At 39.6% G+C, this 18067-nt stretch overlaps 1 protein-coding gene and 1 long non-coding RNA gene across 2 annotated transcripts in view; one reads left to right on the top strand and one right to left on the bottom strand.

Annotated features, from left to right (window-relative positions):
- Positions 1-11953, bottom strand: part of fam49bb (family with sequence similarity 49 member Bb) — a 182060-nt gene extending 170107 nt beyond the window's left edge. The window contains exon 1 of the mRNA XM_043688537.1: positions 11883-11953. The gene's annotated coding sequence lies outside the window, so the exon portion shown is untranslated. The remainder of the gene's footprint in view (positions 1-11882) is intronic.
- Positions 11954-12073: 120 nt separating this feature from the next.
- LOC122549172 overlaps positions 12074-18067 on the top strand; it is a 16878-nt gene continuing 10884 nt past the window's right edge. Inside the window, exons 1-2 of the long non-coding RNA XR_006311442.1 lie at positions 12074-12162; positions 17536-17566. This is a non-coding gene — a long non-coding RNA (uncharacterized LOC122549172). The remainder of the gene's footprint in view (positions 12163-17535; positions 17567-18067) is intronic.

The raw sequence follows: 18067 nt of genomic DNA, 5'->3' as shown, positions 1-18067 counted from the left end.
TAAGTATATAAGTCCTGCTAAGATTTGCTTTCCCAAAATGTAGCACCTCGCATTTATCTGAATTAAACTCCATCTGCCACTTCTCAGCCCATTGGCCCATCTGGTCCAGATCCTGTTGTAATCTGAGGTAACCCTCTTCGCTGTCCACTACACCTCCAATTTTGGTGTCATCTGCAAACTTACTAACTGTACCTCTCATGCTTGCATCCAAATCATTTATGTAAATGACAAAAAGTAGAGGGCCCAGCATCGATCCTTGTGGCACTCCACTGGTCACAGGCCTCCAGTCTGAAAATCAGCCCTGCATCACCACTCTCTGTCTTCTACCTTTGAGCCAGTTCTGTATCCAAATGGCTAGTTCTCCTTGTATTCCATAACTTCTAACCTTGCTAATCAGTCTCCCATGGGGAACCTTGTCGAACGCCTTATTGAAGTCCATATAGATCACATCTACTGCTCTGCTCTCATCAATATTACTTCTTCAAAAAACTCAATCAAGTTTGTGAGATATGATTTCCGACACACAAAGCCATGTTGACTATCCCTAATCAGTCCTTGCCTTTCCAAATACATGTACATCCTGTCCCTCAGGATTCCCTCCAACAACATGCCCACCACTGAGGTCAGGCTCACCGGTCTATAGTTCCCTGGCTTTTCTTTACCGCCCTTCTTAAACAGTGGCACAACGTTTGCCAACCTCCAGTCTTCCAGCACCTTACCTGTGACTATCGATGATACAAATATCTCAGCAAGAGGCCCAGCAATCACTTCTCTAGCTTCCCACAGAGTTCTCGGGTACACCTGATCAGGTCCTGGGGATTTATCCACCTTTAACCATGTCAAGACATCCAGCACTTCCTCCTCACAATCTGGACATTTTGCAAGATGTCACCATCTATTTCCCTACAGTCTATATCTTCCATATCCTTTTCCACAGTAAATACTGATGCAAAATATTCATTTAGTATCTCCCTCATTTTCTGTAGTTTTGGACTCCCCATCCCAGGGAAAAGACTGTCTTTTATCATATCCATGCCATTATGATTTTATAAACCTCCATGTGGTCACCCCTCAGCCTCCGACGCTCCAGGGAAAAAAGCCCCAGCCTATTCAGCCTCTCCCTATAGCTCAAATCCTCCAACCCTGGCAACATCCTTGTAAATCTTTTCTGAACTCTTTCAAGTTTCACAACATCCTTCCTGTAGGAAGAAGGCCAGAATTACATGCAATATTCCAAAAGTGGCCTAACCAATGTTCTGTACAACCGCAACATGACCTCCCAACGCCTATACTCAATGCTCTGACCAATAAAGGAAAGCATACCAAACTCCTCCTTCACTATCCTATCTACCTGAAACTCTACTTTGAAGGAACTATGAACCTGCACTCCAAGGTCTCTTTGTTCAGCAACACTCCCCAGGACCGTACCATTAAGTGTATAAGTCCTGCTCTGATTTGCTTTTCAAAAATGCATCACCTCGCAATTATCTAAATTAAACTCCATCTGCCACTCCTCAGCCCATTGGCCCATCTGATCAAGATCCCCATGTAATCTGAGTTAACCTTCTTCACTGTCCACTACATCTCAAAGTTTAGTGTCACCTGCAATCTTACTAACTTTACCTCCTATGTTCACATCCCAACCATTTGTATAAATGACAAAAAGTAGTAGACCCAGCACAGATCCTTGTGGCACTCCACTGGTCACAGGCCTCCAGTCTGAAAATCAGCCCTGCATCACCACTCTCTGTCTTCTACCTTTGAGCTAGTTCTGTATCCAAATGGCTAGTTCTCCCTGTATTCCATGAGATCCAACCTTTCTAAGCAGACTCCCATGAGGAACCTTGTCAAATGCCTTTCTGAAGTCTATATAGATTGCATCCACTGCTCTGCCCTCATCCATCCTCTTTGTTACTTCTTCAAAAAACTCAATCAAATGATGATGGAAGAAAAGATCCTCAGGTGGTGATGCCACAGCTCAAAGTCTGGTTTCAGAAAATAGTACTTCCTTTCCTTTCTCTCCCTGTCATATTTTAATTATTTAGAACAGAGAACAATACAGCACAGTAACAGGTCCTCCAGCCCACGATGTTGTGCGGAGTACGATGCCAAACTTAACTAATCCCTTCTGCATGCCCATGGTCCATATCCCTCCATTCCTTGCACATTCATTTGCTTATCTAAAAGTCTCTTCAACACCCTATTATATTTGCCTTCACCATCAACCTTGACAGCACATTCCAGACTCCTACCATTCTGTGTAAAAAGAAATATTGCCCCTCACATCTCCTTCCAACTTTCCCCTTCTTGCCTTAAATGCATGCTCCATAGATTTAGATATTTAATGCTTGCCCTCTAGTTTTAGATATTTTAGATCATAAAACCAGAGAATGAAAAATGGAACTAGACCATTTGCTTCATCACTGTTGGATTTGGTCTAATTAAGACTCTTAAGGATCAAAGAAAAAGTGTTTATCAAAGCATCTTCTCTTCTAATCACCTATAATTGGACTGAATCATTACTATTAAAAGATGCACTTTGTCATGTGGTCATTGCATTTCAACAATGTGTACACAATTCATAATGGAGTAAAGCAATTAAGAAACTATTCCTGATTGATGCATAATAATGAAAGAGCAAGTGGCTTAATCAAGCCATTCAAAGCCATTTTCTAAATTTTTTTCTTTCCATCTGATTTTACTTTCTCAGCATAAAAATACAGGTAAAAAGGTTGTCAACCTGAAAAGATCATTAACCTGAACCATACGCTTTGTTTCACTTTCCACTAAATGTTGCTTAACCTCTTGAGCAGTTCCAGAATTTATTTTTATATTAAAACCAAAATCTTCAACGTATTGAAAACAATCAACTTATTTTACAATAACATGTTTAAATTTAAACTGTATTGTTTCTTCTGTTTTTGACTACAGCCATGAAAGTCTCTCCTCAATCTCTCATCTGATAAGTTTCTCAGACTCTGAAATGTTACCAAGTTATGAAAATTTTGATGTTGATTTTTGTTTTGTACCAGTTCAATGGACCACACTTACTGCAACCCAAAATACTTGCACTCTAAAATACTTATGACTTCCAAATTATTTTAAGTGCATTATAAAATAATTGATAATGTAGTTTGTTTACTATTCAAGACGTACAACCTATGATGGCACAGACTGATTTACAAAATGAAGCAAAAGACACATTAAAAGGTTAGGAATTGTGGTAAGGCTAGTGGAAACCAACAGAAGATGACCAAGAAATTAATATGGGGCTGAATTTTCCTAGCTTCTGAATGATGTTCCCAATAGCGGGTCATTGGGGAAAGTATGGCATGACTGGACGTATTAGATTAGGCAAAAGTGAGGAATGCAGATGCTGGAAACCAGAGTTTAGATCGGAGTGGTGCTGGAAAAGCACAGCAGGTCAGGCAGAATCTGAGGAGCAGGCTGTGGAAGTATTAGATTGTCGACATTGAGTCGAAGACTAGACCTCTTTCTCAATGTTCGAAAGGCGAGATAAGAATCCCACTAATGAGCAGAGAGACACATTTTTTATGCATTTATACCTTTAGTGCTTAATCTCACTTCATTTACATGCAATTTCCTATCTTTCTATTTGGTGAAGAGAAACTAGACATCAACAATTTCCAATATGGAAGACAGAGCAAAGACCTGACACTTCAGAGTCAGTTGCTCCTCCAAGCCTTTTTTTGGTCAACACATCCCAACATCTCAGGATATCTCTCCACAGATATTTGCATATGACAGACACCAGCTTCACCATACGCATGTCTCTGACTCACTTAGAATGCAATTCTCCACTTTTATTGAATGGCAATGCAGTCTCGAAGGGGTGAATGGACTACTCCTGATCCTATTTTCTGTTACCATGTTTCTATGTCATGCTGTTCTTTGGAGCACACAAGCACCTTTCACTATAATGCTGTTTTGCACACAGGAACAGGCACCTAGCTCAGGCCCACAGCAGGGTGTACTTCATGGCTCTTTGTACTCACGCACTTTATGCCTAAATGGATGCTCACAGCTTCTTTGCCTTGCCATTTTGTACTTTTTCAGCACATTCAAACTTATAGGCCTACAAATTTCTTGCCTTACAGTTTAGTGCAGACGGGAAACCAAGTAGCTTGTCATGGGCATCAACAGTGAACACTCAAGGGTGTGGGCATGTTGCTGTACTGCACTATGCTACATCAATATCACACCCACAGCATGTGACAAAGGCTGAAAGACAAGAGGATAATGTTAGGAGATTGAGATTTAAATTAAAGGATTGGTTGGGCCTGTTCTGAAGGTCAGAATTGTTGGGGTTGACATGGAGTGCAAAGAAGAAATGAACATGAAGATTTGATTAAATCCTTGGATCACCAGGTTGAGTTTGTAACTTGCTTGGAACCTTCTATTCCTCATCAGAAATGCAAATTCAGAGTGGAAATGGAAAATGGATTTCTGCACACCCGGAGTGATCAGAACTGTTTTTTGCTGTTTGGCCTCAATGGCTCTTCTTGAGAGATGAGAGGCCCCTCAAAGGTATTAATCAAGGACATATACCATGAAGGTTGAAGACATCTTTAATCATAAAAAAACCTGCATGTGAAGCACAACAATATCTAACTATGTGGAATACTAATTCTAGACACAAGTAATTTTGATCAGGTCAATCCAAGATCTCATCGGTTGCACAAGGACAAGGAGTTGACTTCCTCTTACCTTGAACTCTAAGTATTCACCCATATACTCTGATATGCAGTGCTACCTTTTTTGGGTAACATTGGGGTGGGAGTAAGATTTCAGTAGTACTAACAGCTTTACAATCTCCTAAATTGGAATAAGATCAACACAGATTTTTGCTGCTCAAAAGGCAAGCTGGTTGTTTGTTTTATCTTTGTTTTTGCTGTTGTTCAATAAAAATGTTTTTATCCATTTGAAGACTTTCCAAAATGCGATGCTGTAAAATTTATAATGTTAAGATATCATGCTATAGGCATTAGGGAAAGAGTAACACTCCCTTTAAACAAGGTTCTAATATGGTACACAACTAAGGATGGGTAGTTTGTGTAGCTCAATGATTGTCATTGTAACTGCAGCAACAATAAATCAGACAAGTTTTAATGTTAAATAGCAATACATGTATGAACGCAAGCTTGGATTTCCAATGAAATGCCACCCATACCACCTATGTACTTTACATTTTCATTTCCATCCCACTACATGCACAGTGAAGGACTATTCGTGCTAGCAGCATTTTACCTGGCACTCAGCTGGACTTGAAAAATGGCAATGGTGATTCCACCATTGCTGATTGCATGGTAATGGTGCCATTGAAACATGGTGCATACATAATGAGATGAGAAGAGCAAAACTGCATGAGAAAACTCACTGAGTCACAGAAGGTAACCCTCCGTAAGCTTTCTGAAATTGACACTTAGCCACTTTTGGTAAAATTCAGCTCATAGAGGTTTAAAGAGGAGAAGATAAAGATCTGATTATCCTGTAAAGGATAACAATGGCAAATATTTATGTCCTTGAAAACAAAGAAAAGGTGAACCAGAATTACATATGGCAATAATAGAGGATAAGGACATAATGGAACCGCTATTATAATACTGAGGTTTGAAAAATAAAAACATAATAAATATGAGGTGTTTGGGAAATTCAAGCCATTGGGGTGAATTTTTAGAAGCCATTTCAGATGGGGAGGAATGTAGAGACATGAATCAGGACAGAAAAAAATAGATAAATTAATGGAAGCTAGGCTCCTATTCAGATCCAGTTTAGTTTTTAAAACTCAGCATTAAAAATTGATGGAATGAGAAATTTTTATTTCAAAATGCCTTTTCTTCTGAGAAAGCTGTTAGAGAATTAAATAATAGGAAATGCAGCGCAAATATTCAAAGGAGGAAGAGATAAATTAATTAGTACACAGACAAATGGAAAAATTGTTAAAATCCATACAGATGTGAGAACTCAGGGCTAGATTTTCATGGAGACTCCAATTTCTAATAAATCCCTATTTCCAACACATCTTGTTTTCACTAACAGGGGAAAGGGACAAGGCATGATATACACATCAAGGAAACTTTGCACAATCATTAAATAGACCCCATTTTCCCTGTTGCAAAGACTTTTACCTATAGTATGCAAGGTACTTTTTTTAGTTAATCTAATTGGTCTTGTAGGGCAAATATGATTTGTTAATTTGTCACCATGTTGTTATTTAATCCTTGGCTCTTTAAAATTGAAAGAAAAAACAGGCTACTTGTACCAGAGTTGAAAAAAAAACTGATCTAGCAGGTATAATTGCATTTGTTGACATCTTCCGAAGGAAACTGTCATTATGGATGCTTGGCTGCTTTCCACATGCTTTACTCGTTTGTTAGGGCAATAACAATGGTACGAGAGGGAAGGGAAGAACTTGAGAGCTCAAAATTTAAACAACGAGGATAAAATCCCAAAGAGCAAGGCAGGCCTTTCAACCAGCAATGCAGTCCACTATAGGTTCATAACCCCTCCAAAATGCCTGCACCCCACCATAGCTGAAACCTAGGCCTCACAAACTGAACATGGAAGTCATGCAGGCCTGTTTACAAGGAACAACAGCAGAGCAGTGAGAGAGATGGGTTATAATCAGAGTGATGTTAAAGAGAAATGAAACTTTAAGCAAGGACTTCCTTCTTTAACTTTAAGGGTCTCTGATAGTGGCATTCATGAGAATATTTAAAAAGCATTTAATAAGGTTATGTTAGAATATTGCGTGCAATTCTGGTCTCCATCCTATCAGAAAGATGTTGTGAAACTTGAAAGGGTTCAGAAAAGATTTACAAGGATGTTGCCAGGGTTGGAGGATTTCAGCTATACGGAGAGGCTGAACACCCTGGGGCTGTTTTCCCTGGAGCGTCGGAGGCTGAGGGGTGACCTTATAGAGGTTTACAAAATTATGAAGGGCATGGATAGGGTAAATAGGCAAAGTCTTTTCCCTGGGATCAGGGAGTCCAGAACAACAGGGCATAGGTTTAGGGTGAGAGGGGAAAGATATAAAAGAAATCTACGGGGCAACGTTTTCACACAGAGGGTGGCACGTATATGGAATGAGCTGCCAGAGGAAGTGGTGGAGCTGGTACAATTGCAACATTTAAGAGGCATTTGGATGGGTATATGAATAGGAAGGGTTTGGAGGGATATGGGCTGAGTGCTAGCAGGTGAGACTAGATTGTGTTGGGATATCTGGTTGGCATAGACGGGTAGGACCGAAGGGTCTTTTTCCATGCTGTACATCTCTATGACTCTATAAAATAGATTACTTATTAAAAATGATGCACTCAGAATTAGTGACAACATTGAATGGGATTTGTTGGAAGATAGGAAGCAACATTTTGGACAACATACATGTTTTTATATTAATTAAAGAGGCTCAGCAAAATATCAGTACAATGAATCTTGGATATGATGACAACCTCAAGGCATAACTAACTTTCAAAAGAGCAGCAAGTTACAAATAGGTCAATCAATATATTAGACAATTTGCCAATACAGTTTAATATAGCAAAACATTGGGACAATCAAAACAATAGTATTTAATTCCTATTAGAAATTCTTTACCCTCATTAATGATTTCACACACAGCACAGGTTGAACCAGACTTCAAAACCATTAAATCCATGAAGTATTTAATATGACCCTGAGCTGAGCTTCGACACCGTACTTCTGATGATTCATATCTCTTGTGTAACTTCACCTCCCTTTACAACATTTGTAGTCAAGCCTTCATTCAACTTAGCTTCAGACAAATTTCCTGCAGGAAAAACTTCCTTCTCTGTTTCTTTAATTCCCTCCTTAAAACTAATTGTGACCAAAATTTTGATAATTTTTCTGAATGTATCTTTCTTTAGCTCAGCAATCTATTTACTTTTATTCTGTGATTGTGAATATTTTGGAGTTTATTTTTAACCTTAAAGACATTATGTAAGTGAAAATGGTTATGGCTATGAAACGAGGCAGTATGCTTGTGATAATGTCATTTTAAGGTGAATGGCAGGAGGTTTACAGGGGATTTGAGGAAAAGATTGTTCACAAAGAGGGTGGTAGGAATCGATTGCATTGCTTGGGAGGACAGCAGAGGCAGGAAACCTCACAACTTTTGGAAAGAACATGGATGAGCACTTAAAATGTCATAACATTCAAGGCTATGGGCCATGTGCTAGAAAGTGGGATGAACATAGATAGTTCAATGCAGACTTGATGATATGAAGGGCCAGTTCAGTGCTGTGGAACAAATACAGTTTAGAAGCATTGTTTAACTTGAAGCATTGAGGATTCAGTGAATAAAACTATTTAAAAACAAATTCACAGGTACAAAAAGGAAATGTGCTATTGGAATTAAATGAATATAGAATATGTACACAAGAAAGTACTTCTGCACCACCAAAATCCCATTGGAATGTTGTAGTTCATTCTGAGCGCCCACTTTAGAGAGGATAGATTAGTTTGATGAAAATCCTTGACAGTTTACCATGAGGTGGATGTTGGAGGAATTTGTGACATCAGAACATCTTAGATTATATTTTCTAACCATTATTAATCATTATTTGGTTAAGATGTTTAAAAATAATGGGGTAGAGAGGAAAATAAACTTTTCTTTAGTAAGGGAAATCAGTTTAAAACTTAACCCAGAAAAAACACAATCTTTACTAAAAGGGTATGATAACTTAGGGTTCACATTCCCATACACCCATAGTTACAAAATCATGTTGGAAATATTTAAAAGATTAGATTCCCTACAGTGTGAAAACAGGCCCTTCAGCCCAACCAGTCCACACTGACCCTCCGAAGAGTAACCCACCCAGACCCATTTCCCTCTGACTAATGCACCTAACACTGTGGGCAATTTAGCGTGGCCAATTCACCTGACCTGTACATCTTTGGACTGTGGGAGGAAACAGGAGCATCCAGGAGAAACCCACATAGACATGGGGAGAATGTAGGTAAAAACAAAGACTGCAGATGCTGGAAACCAGATTCTGGATTAGAGTGGTACTGGAAAAGCACAGTTCAGGCAGCATCCGAGGAGCAGGAAAATCGACGTTACGGGCAAAAGCCCTTCATCAGGAATACAGGCAGAGTGCCTGAAGGGTGGAGAAATAAATGAGAGAGGAGGGTGGAGTGGATAGGTGGAAAAGAAGATAGACAGGTCATGGGGACAGTGCTGAGCTGGAAGTCTGGAACTGGGATGAAGTGGGGAAAGGGGAAATGAGGAAATTGGTGAAGTCCACATTGATGCCCTGGGGTTGAAGAGTTCCGAAGCGGAAGATGAGGCGTTCTTCCTCCAGGCATCGGGTGGTGAGAGAGCGGCGGTGAAGGAGGTACAGGACTTCCATATCCTTGGCAGAGTGGGAAGGGGAGTTGAAATGTTGGGCCACAGGGCGGTGTGGTTGATTGGTGCAGGTGTCCCAGTGATGTTTCCTAAAGCGCTCTGCTAGGAGGCGTCCAGTCTCCCCAATGTAGAGGAGACCGCATTTGGAGCGACGGATACAATAAATGATATTGGTGGATGTGCAGGTAAAACCTTGATGGATGTGGAAGGCTCCTTTAGGGCCTTGGATGGAGGTGAGGGAGGAGGTGTGGGCGCAGGTTTTGGAACGTGCAAACTCCACACGGACAGTCGCCCAAGGCTGGAATCGAACCTGGGACCCTGGTGCTGTGAGGCAGCAGTGCTAACCACTGTGCAAGGAGATAAATATTTAAGAAATTAGAGTAACTCAGGAATTTGGAGAATGGGTTTGAAAATATAATAAATTGCCATGGAAAAATTAACTTTTTTGGTGTTGGTGAACAGCTGAGGACTTGTACATCTACATAAAAATAATATTGTAACTGATCCAATCACATTTATTCATAAGGGTGTAAAGCAACAGGTCAACTTAAATACAATTCTCTTTCATCAGCAGAATAATATGTTGTGCATTGCGAAGTATAGTATTCCTGTCTTCATAAACCAATTTTAAGAGTAAGATGTGCATGTAGCAAGAGGAAAGGAAGAAACAAAGGTTCAATAGGTCATTTATTTAAAGTGTAAGATCTGGTATATTGGGCATTTGGGGACTGTAGCAAGGGAAACAGGTAGTAGGAAAATGAAGGGTTTGTCAATGTTATGGACTTGAAGTAGTGAAGTAAACATGATTGGTGAGGACCACATTCAACCTAAAAACCCACTGCAAATACCAACAAAGGGCCTTCTTAAGGCACAGCATCCCTAATCCTGGACCGGGAGACCTGGATTCAAGTCCCATCTCCTCCAGAGATGAATTTTTTTTTAAACCTTACCTTCCCTTTAAGGGAAAAAAAGGGCAGAACTAAAAATTTCCCAGAAAAGCTGAGAAAGACAGACTAAAGTAAGTGAAAATGAAAATATCAGCAAAACAAACGCTCTGACTTGCTGAGTGATGGCCACAGAAGATCAACTGGTAATGTATTAAAGGTCTTGTAAATATCAATAGTATTTCTTGTCAGTGTCAGACTTAAACTATTACATTTCAGACACATATTTGACTGCATTCCAATCCAAAGATGTGCAGGTTAGGTAAACTGTCTGTGCTAAATTGCCCATAGTGTTCATGGATGTGAACGTTAGGTGCTTAGTCACGATAAATATAGGATAATAGGTTAGGGGAGTGCGTCTGGGTGGGTTATACTTCGGAGGGTCAATGTGGACTTGTTGGGACGAAGGGCCTGTTTCCATACTGTAGGGATTCCATGATTCTAGGATTCTATCATTCTCTTAGTGAGAAATGTCATAGATGATAAATACTTTATACAGGATACTAATTTAGTTTAGATATCCTAGTATCATACACAAGATCACCGCTGGTGCTGAATTCTGGGGTCTCTTCCAAATTTGCATTTGAACTGACCATGCAGATTCTAAAAAGTGAAGATGAGATTGGCTTGTTAATGCCTTCGTTTCTAGAGAAAAGTGACACTTTGCTCCTCTTGATTAATCAGTCAAGATCATTCATCATGTATGACCAGATTTGACATTGTACTCAATCAAAAACATATTTCTGATTTTATAACCTCAGTTTGGAGACCAGCAGAAATAAAGGAATAATTCCAAAATCTCTCAATTTGTCTAGAAGCAATAGCAACAATTCAGATTTGCATGTAGTCATAATTCACACACCATGGTTCATTTCATGTGATCAATGAATAAATACCTATAAAAAGTATCAGAGTTAAATAGATCCAAAGTATTGTTTTTCTATTTGCCAAAATTAAAGAACAATAATGCGTGGCATTTATAAAACCAAAGTAAATTAACTTGAAAGTGAACATTAAAATCAATTCCCACTGCACAATGTAATAGCACGAAAAGCCTGCACATGATTAATATGAAACTTTTTTTTCTAATCTTGCAAAGCAGGCCTGAACTACAAAAACAGTAACAAGCAAACAAACATGGGAATTTATGTTAAAAGGCGGGCTTTTGGACCTAGAGGAAATGTCACCCTCTACAGCTGCACTATCCTCCTTCAACCTTTAGGCTATGAATGTTTCTCATTCAGAAAGATATGATCAGTAAGAAAGGAATACATTTGAAAAATCAGGACGGTGCGGTAACATATTTATATCTACATTTGAACAATTCAAAATAAATAATTTCTTACACTATTGAGAAGACTACGAGAAAAATCTGTCTCCCTCACTATCCTTTACACAATTCTAATTTAATTTCCTCTCCAGGTGCGAGGAAATCCATCTCATCGAATCCAACTAAGCATCACATTCCAATAAGCACATTCATTAAAGAGAAATAAATTTACATACTAGTCCGGTTTTCATTAATGGAAAATAAAACGATCGCACTGTACCTTGCCGAGAGGAGGAGAGAAAAAGCGTAGTTTGTTAAAACGGGAAGTAATCTTCAATAAAAGGCAGTTTCAGGCTGAAAGTGCAAGAACTGTTACTTCCGGGTTGGTCAATTGTACGTCATTTGGTTCAGGTTTGTAACACCATCTCGGTCACAACATGACTAAAAATGGAATCAATTGCTAAAAGGGAGGGTTTTGCTTCTTATACCTACCGTTCATATATGTATAAAGTAATGGCATATATGATAAATAGGAGGGTTCACTGTGCTGTGGAAGAAAGGTGGGTAAAAAAAAACTTGTCGGATCAACGGGAGATAATTTGGATAAGCTTTCACAATCACGCAGCTCTCTGGCTGGTGAGCAAGGGAAGCATGATTTAGCGAAATAACGAGCTTACATTGCCAGGCATCGGAGCAGTTCCCACTCTAAGGATCTGATTAATTGTAAAATCAATTTATGTACGTTTTTTTTAAAAGGGGAAGTGCCTGCAATGACTGCAAACGAGGATTGTAAAATTAAGATTCTGCTCATTGCCGGGATTAAACTGGGTTCTTTCAAAAGATTCTTCAAAGGGCGTTGTCGGTGCATGGATATTTGTGGGTGGGGGGCGAGGTGGCAGTCTTAGTTCCTGTAATAGAATCCAAGGGCTGAAAAAAAGCATTGCGCCATGTCGGGTGTGAAAACACTGGGTAAATGCTATTTCTGCCGCAGCGCAACATTTTGCAATGCTGTTTCCTGTTTGTTTTTTAAACCTGCAATTACAGTTATTATTTTTCCCTCAACAGTAGACATGATACGTTTCCACAATGAGTGTCATATTATTGGTTATTGCTCTGATTATAAACCTGGCAAAGTATCCCGCACAAGGGTTTAAAACAACGCCAGTGTCCCTTTAAATGTGTGTTGTCACCTTCAATGTCTGGCCTTGACATTGAGGCTCCCCTCCCTTTGATACTATCATTAAATTTCGCCACCAAAATGTGATGTTGAGTACCTTACCACAATGCAATTTAGGGGTGTGTAAAAAAAAATACGACTAGGTAAAGGGAGATCGAGTTTAGAATGCACTACAGTACAGAGTTGTATATATTTCAAAATTTGTAGGATTGGGATTTTCAGGGTTTTTTAATAGAATCGATTTGTTACAACACAGAAGGCCATTTAGCCTATCCTATGTATGCCAGTTCTCTCAGAACAATGCTCAATCCAAGTCCCTGCTTTTTCTGGCGGTTCAGCATTTTTTTTTCTAAATACATATACGGGGTATTCTGTTTTCAAAGTGCTTCTACTGTACACTCTGGCAGTGCGTTCCTAAAACCACTCAACCTGGGTTTTTTTTTAAAAAGGGATTTTCTTCATGTTGCCATTAGTTCTGTAACTATCCATCTTTTATTGGTTTCATCTGCTTCTGGATCATTTGAAGAATGGAAACAGTTTCTCTCTGTGTAAACTGTCCAGACTTATGTTTCCTCTTTTTTTTTTCTTCTGCACAGATATAAGGCTCATGCATGCAGTGACTTCCAAAACTGAAAGTTAATGTTGGTGTAGGTTTGCTCGCTGAGCTGGAATGTTCATTTTCAGCCAATTCATCACCAAACTAGGTAACATCTTCATTGAGTCGCCGGATGAAGCACTGCTGATGATTCCTGCTTTCTGTTTATATGTTTGGGTTTCTTTAGGTTGATGATGTCATTTCCTTTTTTTTTCCTCAGGGGGTGGTAAATGGGCTTCAAGTCAGTGTTTATCGATAGAGCACATGAACATCAACTAGCCAAAAAAACCACATGACCCTCTCTCACTAGTATCCTTACATACAGATAAGGAAGGGCACCACTTCGACTGGGACAAAACATCCATCCTAGGACAAGCCAACCAGAAACGTGTATGAAATTCCTAGAAGCATAGAATTCCGGTTGGAATGCCATCAACAAACACATTGACTTGCACCCCATTTACCATCCCCTGAGAAAACAAACTGGAAATGATATCATGATAGGAAGTGACATCACTAACCTAAAGAAACCCAAGCATATAAATAGAAAGCAGGAATCATCAGCAGTACTTCATCCGGAAGCTCACTGAAGATGTTACCTAATAGGTGATGAAACCCATTTTCAGCAAGCAAAGCTACATCCAGAACCTCAACCTGAGCTACAAATGTTCTCAATTTGCTGAAAGTTAATGTATCAGCACGAGTTGGCATGCATGGACCCTCAAAATGGCTATGCAACTATGCACTCAGAAGGAACATTGTCACAGTGGTCTGTATTGTTCTGTTCTCTATCTTCTCTCAGGAAAACAGTATCATCTTCACCAATCTTATCCACACAACTGAAATCCTTTATCCCTTTATCTATTATTATAAAACTTTTCTAAAGCCTTAAATTCTTACTAAAATGTGTCTCCCAGACTTGCACATAACACTCTGACTGGGCAAAGCCAGTGTTAAAATCATAAGACATTGGAGCAGAAATTAGGTCATTCAACCCATCGGGTCGTCTTTGCCATTCAATCATGGCTGATAAGTTTCTCAGCCCCTATTCTCCTGCTTTCACCCTGTAACCCTTGAACCCTTGACAATCAAGAACCTATCTATCTCAGTCTTAAATATACTCAATGACGTGGTCTCCACTGCCTTCTGTAGTAGTGAATTCCTTAGATTCACCACTCTCTAACTGAAGATGTTTCTCCTTATCTTCATCCTAAAGGGTCTTCCCTTTACTCTAAGGCTATGCCCTTGGGTCCTGGTCTCTCCTACCAATAGAAACATCTTCCCAACATCCACTCTTTCCAGGCCATTCAGTATTCTGTTTCCATTAGATCCCCCTCCTCCTCCTAAACTCTATCAAGTGTAGACCTGAGATCCTCAAATGTTCCCCATATGTTAAGCTTTTCATTCTTGGGGCCATTCTCAATAACCTCCTCTGAACCCACTTCAGAGCACATATCCTTTCTGAGACAGGGAACCATCAACTGCACACAATATTCCAAATGTGGTCTGACCAGGGCCTTATAGAGCCTCCGAAGTACATCCCTGCTTTTATATTCAAGTTCTCTCAAAATAAATGCTAACATTGCATTTGCCTTCCTAACTACTGACTCAACCTGCAAGTTTGCCTTGACAGAATCCTGGGCTAGAACTCCCAAGTCTCTTTGCACTTCAGACTTTTGCATTTTCTCCCCCTTTAGAAAATAGTCTATGCTTCTATTCTTCTTACCAAAGTGCATCACCTCACACTTTCCTATGTTGTACTCCATCTGCCACTTTGTGCACTCTCCTAACCTGTCAAATCCTTCTGCAGCCTCCCCAATACTACCTGTTCCACTACCTATCTTTGTATCATCTGCAAACTTAACCAGAATGGCCTCAGTTCCTTCATCTAGATCATTAATATGTGAAATGAAAAGTTGTGGTCCCAACACTGACCCTTGCAGAACACCACTTGTCACTGGCTGCCATCCTAAGAAAGACCCTTTTATCCCCACTGTCCGCTTTCAGACAGCCAATCGTCTATCCATGCTAGCACCTTGCCGCTAATACCATGAGCGCTTACTCAACAGTTGAAAAATATGGTGCTGGAAAAACACAGGCCAGGCAGCATCCGAGGAGCAGGAGAATCGACGTTTCGGGCATAAGCCCTTCTTCAGGAGCCTCCTATGCGGCACCTTGTCAAAGGCCTTCTTGAAGTCCATGTAGATAGCATCCATTGGCTCTCCTTGGGTCTAACCTGCTCATTATCTCCTCAAAAAATTTTATCAGATTTGTCAGTCATGACCTCTCCTTGATGAAACCATGTTGACTTTGTCCTTCTTTACCATACATTACCAAATATTCAGAAAACTCATCCTTTGCAATGGATTCCAAAATCTTACCCACTATTGAGGTTAGGCTTATTGGCCTGTAATTTTCCATCTTTTGCCTTACTTCCTTTTTGAACAGGGGTGCCATGTTTCCAGTCTTCTGGGACCCTCCTAACCCTAATGATTACTGAAAGATCACCACTAACACCTCCACTACCTCTTCAGCTATCTCATTTAGAGTTCAAGGATGTAGTCCATCTGGTCCAAGTGATTTATCCAATTTCAGACCTTTCAGTTTTTCTAGCACCTTCTCCTTGATGATGGCCACCATACTCCGCTCTGCCCTCTCACTCTCTTTAATTTTTGGGATATTACTCGTGTCTTCCACCATAAAGACTGATTCAAAATAATTATTCAGTTCCTCAGCCATTTCCTTGTTACTACTATTTCCCCATCGTCATTTTCCGGCAGTCCAGTGTCCACTATGGTCTCTCTTTTGCCCTTTATATATCTAAAGAAACTCTTACAGTCTTCCTTTTTCATTACTGGCTAGCTTACCCTCACATTCAATCTTTTCCATCCTTTATTTATTTATTTTTGCCTTCTGTTGGTCTTTGTAAATTTCCCAATCCTCTGGTTTCCCACTGCCCTTCGCCACATTATATGCTTTCTCTTTTTTTTAATGTTATCCCTCACTTCCCCAGTCAGCCACGGTTGCCTCATCCTCCCTGTACCATGCTTCTTTTTCTTAGGGATGAATTTTTGCTGTGTGTCCTGAATTACTGCCAGAAACGCCTGCCATTGCTGTTCCACTGTCTTTCCTGCTAGGCTCCTCTCCCAGTCAATTCTACCCAGCTCATCCCTCATTCCTCTGGAGTTGCCTTTATTCAGCTGTAATACCATTACCTCCCTTATCAAGTCTGTCTCATTGCACATTGGCTATTCCCTAGTTGGCTCCACAACAAGCTGCTCCAAAAAGCCATTTTGTAGACATTCCCCAAATTCCTTTTCTTGCAATACACCACCAACCTGATTTTCCCAGTCCACCTGCATATTGAAATTCCCCATGATCACTGTAACCTTTTCTTTCTTACTCTAGAAGATGGAGAGAGTGTGTATCTTGCATCCCAGCTCCTGACTACTACTGTTCAGAGGTCTATAAATAACTCCAAATTTTTACCTTTGAAGTTCCCTAATCCTACCGACACTGATTCTACACCATCTGACCCAACTGCATTTCTTATTATTAATTTAATTTAATTTCATTTCATTTCTTACTATAAAGGCTCAATCTAATTTCCTTGCTGTTGTATGCCACAGCTCAGTTTATAAAGTCCAAGATTCCTATTGTTGTTGATCAATTTATTTCGAGTCAATTGCATAACCAAAATTGTATTCTTTTTCAACTCCTCACAATAACGATGATTTGTTTTACTTAATTTATGTTTGCTTATCTGATACTGTTGAGTATTGAACTAATAAATCTAGGATAATATTGCTAATGACCTATAGGGAGACAGTAGTGTAGTGATAATATCACTGCACTAATAACCCAGACGCCAGGCAAGCATTCCAGAGTGATAGGTTAAATCACACCACAGCAGCTGGTGTAATTTAAATTTGATTTAAATCTATCATTGATTGTTGTAAGAAAAACAGGAATTCACTTCAGGGGAGGAAATTTGTTGTTCTCATCCAGTCTGGCCTGTATACTGACCCACAGCAATGTGACTGATTGATTGATTCTTAACTTCCCTCTGAAACAGTCCAGCAAGTCACTTCAAAGGGTTTGCTGGCAATGACCAATACCCATAAAGAATTAATTGAAGAAATACTTGTTCTTTCTTTTCAGCCTGGATATTTCCCTGTTCCATCAGATATTGGTGAGATTTTATAATTTTAAAAATTCTAATAATCAGAGTGAATAGAGGAAAAAGCCAGTTGTCGACCGACCAGCAGTTTGTAGACCTGAAGTGTGCTGTGCATATGTTTTTGCCAGAAATAGATTTAGAAATCATATTCTCGTCTTCTGTTATACAGCCACATTTTGATTGAAAAATGTTTTACATCGCTAGAACTTGAAGCATACTCAAAATTCCCCCTTTCCAATAGATTATAAAGTATTAAAGCAATTTGTAATGCACATAAAATTCAGATTGGCAGTATTACATGGGGAGAAGTTTTATTATCCAAGATGTACAGGAAAAATTCTGAAAATAAATTAAAATTAACTCTAACCACCATCAATATGTTTAGTCATAGTCATAGAGATGTACAGCATGGAAACAGACCCTTCAGTCCAACCTGTCCATGCTGACCAGATATCCCAACCCAATCTAGTCCCACCTGCCAGCACCCGGCCCATATCCCTCCAAACCCTTCCT

The sequence above is a fragment of the Chiloscyllium plagiosum genome, chromosome 4, assembly GCF_004010195.1.
Source record: "Chiloscyllium plagiosum isolate BGI_BamShark_2017 chromosome 4, ASM401019v2, whole genome shotgun sequence".
NCBI lineage: Eukaryota > Metazoa > Chordata > Chondrichthyes > Orectolobiformes > Hemiscylliidae > Chiloscyllium > Chiloscyllium plagiosum.
Note: the sequence above shows the minus strand (reverse complement) of the source record. Positions and strands in the feature narration are given on the sequence as shown.